The sequence below is a fragment of the Macadamia integrifolia genome, unplaced genomic scaffold (genome assembly GCF_013358625.1).
Source record: "Macadamia integrifolia cultivar HAES 741 unplaced genomic scaffold, SCU_Mint_v3 scaffold1840, whole genome shotgun sequence".
NCBI lineage: Eukaryota > Viridiplantae > Streptophyta > Magnoliopsida > Proteales > Proteaceae > Macadamia > Macadamia integrifolia.
In genome coordinates this window covers 40941-44424 of record NW_024868378.1, presented here as the reverse complement: position 1 = coordinate 44424, position 3484 = coordinate 40941, and the positions used below count along the sequence as shown (strand labels likewise).

The window sequence follows — 3484 nt, the reverse complement described above, 5'->3', positions numbered from 1 at the left end:
CAACAATTGTATGACTTCCCCCTCCATTTTAAACAAGTTTAAGTGCCTTTTTCTTTTTTTTCTTTGACAAATTATTTGAACTATTTAATACACAATACAAGCAACTATCCATATACATATGCACTATGGTAAGTCTTGCAAGAAAGTTGCCATACTCTTCACAGTCTATAAAAACATTAGTATATAAAATTCCCTTTTGATTTATAATTTTCCCTCATTCTGGATAGTCTAAAGTCTAAACTTGACTTAATGCAGGTTTTGCAACATTATTTAGAATGAAAATCAAAAGTCAATATAAGACTCCGCTTAACGCAACTTCTTTAAGTTATTTAGCAGGGTCAACAACACTGAGAATACTTGCAACAGATGCCTAACTTCAACAAAAGAAGCAAATGTTTTAGACAATTCAAGCAGCCAGTTGGTTAATTCACAAGCCAAGTAAAATTACTATCACTTTTACCATCATAGTAAAATCTGCTTTGTCACTTAATTTGTTCTGTTTCTAATAGCTTGACTACTGATGAATATGGTGGTTTATATTGCTTTGTAGAGCTTTGAAGAGGCTGGTGAAGTTACATTGTAAGTTTCAGTGTTTTCTTTGAGGAAAGATCTATGACTTGTGTTCCCTGTGTGAGTTCTGGGTCTATATTTTGAGCGTTTCATACTATGGATGCTAAGTAATAATAATCCACTTTTACCATGTTTAATTTGCAGATAACCGATGTCTACCACGAGTGTCAATGATAGCAGTCAAAGTGGGTTAAGGTTTGTGAATGTTAGATGCAAATGTCCTGAACCCAAAAAGGCATTGGTGCGAATTTCAGAGTCTAGTTCGCACCCAAATATGTTGTACTACTGCTGCCCTGAAGCACCAAGAGGTTGTCGATACTTCTCATGGTGTGAACCTATAGCTGCACCAAGACTTTTGCCACTCCCTGCAACTAATTTAGAAGTAGTTGTTGGTGAAAGAATCCAAAGTCAACAGATGAAAGAAGATATTTGTGGCTTGAAGAAAAGAATTAAGTATTTAGAGAAAGCGTATGGAACGATGAAAATTGTAATTGGTGTGCTTGTGGTGGTGTGTTTAGTGCTATGTGTTAAAAAATGACTTTACAATGTTTAATAGTGAAGTTGTGTCAAGTATGTAAGAATCTGAACTAAATGAAATCGTTCATTCTCACTATTCTTATTACTAAGTTATTGATTAATCATGACCCTCAAAATTGAATGGGTAGCATTTTGATGGAGAGAGTGTCAGCATTGTGATAAGTTTTGAAAACAAACGGGAAACATTTTGACTCTAAACGGGTAGCATCAAGGATTAAAGTATCGGTATCGGTCGCCATATCGGTGGTCAAAATTAAGATACGTATCGGAGAGTATCGTATCGTATCGGAGATACACTAAGATACGTTAAAGATACACACATAGAATGGATAGAAAACATTTTTTTAAACAGTTTTGCATAAAGAGTTTGTTAAAAAAAGCTATTGATAACATGTATTATGCATAAACACTAATTGAGGGTATCGTACTAAGAATTCAAGGTTTGTAGTTGTCCCATAAATGTAAATTCTTTATTCCCAACTTTGATTTCCACTTTAGTTAGAGAGAAATATGGCCGACAGCAACTTTGGAACAAAAACCCTTCAAAAAATCGTGTTTTTCTGAAAAATTACCCATCTTGGCCATTATATGACTGATATGTACCGATCGATACATACCGATACTCACCGATACGTATTGATACTCACTGATACGTACCGATATATATCGATACTCACCGATACGTGCCAATATATACCGATACGTACCGATCGATACATACCGATACTCATGGATACGTACAAATACATACCGAAACGTACATTTTACCTCAATTTTATAATTTTCATAGTCGTATCGAGGCATATCGTATCGTATCGATGTGTATTGGTGGTGTATTGATGCATATCTGTATGTATTGTAGGATATATATCGATACGAAAGGATTTTAAAAATTTCATGTATCGTATCGATGTGTATTGTATCGGTCGGCTAAATTTAAGATACGTATCGGAGGGTATCGTATCGGTATCGGAGATACTTAAAACTATGGGTAACATTTTGGTTGTAAACGGGCATCATTTTGGCTATAAAATGACATTTAATACCTGTAAATACCTGTAACATTATACACTTGAAACCAACATATCTCATCACACCCTATACCATAAAAAAGCATCCAAACATATCCATGAATACCTGTTCAAATTCCTGTTTTCATCACAACCTATACCATAAAAAAACATCCAAAACATATCCCTGAAGCACCAAGAGGTTCAAATTCCTATTTTCATCACATCCTATATCATAAAAAAAATCCAAAACATATCCCTGAAGCACCAAGAGGTTCAAATTCCTGTTTTCATCACAACCTATACCATAAAAAAAAAAATCCAAAACATATCCATGAATACCTGTTCAAATTCCTGTTCATAACATATTCCATATACAACAACAAATAGTGTGAAATAGAAATAGATCTTAATAAAAACCAAATCCGTCAAAAACATCCAAAACCATAAAGAAACACCCAACTGTCTTAAAGTCATAAAAAGTAAATTAATACAATATTGTTCTCTTGTTCTAACTTAAAACATCCAAATTGCTTGTACTTCATTTCTTCTCCCTCTCCCTTGCTGTCCTCTTTGCTCGATTGGTCTTTTGCTTGGTCAATACCTTGTCTTGTAAACTCCCAACCGTGCTAGATATAGATACTTGTGATCTAGTCAATCATTGAGATGTGCTGATCCCATCTTCACTCTCTCCTTTATGTTTCTCCTACACAAAAACAAATAAGCATGAGATATTTATTAAACAAGTTTCAACTAAATAAATAAAGTGAGTTGCATTTACCTTTATATTTTTCTTTTTACTAGTACATCCATCCTGCTTAGCATCTCCAGCTGTCACACCCCGTTCGCACTGAACCGGAGCGGTGACCGAGTTAACACCGGTTAACCCAAACCTGCCAGGATCATCAGACACTGTATTCCACCACAGCATACACACACTAACATCAACTCATCAAATCAGCGGAAGACTAAGTTTTACCTGTAATAATTCCCATATACCTGATACCCAAATGGCGATACCATAATTATATACATTTGGGCCCGAAGGCATGATATATATACACAAAAAGAATAAAGTTTGAATATCAATTATATACAGGAAATTATCAAAACATCAGAGTACACAGCCCGGCATCGGTATCAAGGCTGGAGCTCAGCTCGGCCTCAGAACCGCTGCCCCGCAACACAGCTCTCACACGCGCAGTCTACGCCGTGCTCAAACTCCTCAGGGGTCCACCAGTCCTCCTCAGGAAACTCGACTGTGGGACCCACCCCATGCTCCTCAGATGCATGACCTGCAAAAGCATCTAAAAAAGGGTGCACACGTGGAATGAGCTCACTAGCTCAGTAAGTAGAGAGGTGGACCA

General features: G+C 36.3%; 1 long non-coding RNA gene across 1 annotated transcript; it reads left to right on the top strand.

Annotated features, from left to right (window-relative positions):
• Nucleotides 1-334: 334 nt before the first annotated feature.
• Nucleotides 335-924, top strand: LOC122064961. Its single transcript, XR_006135867.1, has 3 exons — nt 335-438; nt 551-579; nt 715-924. It is a non-coding gene; the product is annotated as an uncharacterized LOC122064961 (long non-coding RNA).
• The last annotated feature ends 2560 nt before the right edge of the window (nt 925-3484 follow it).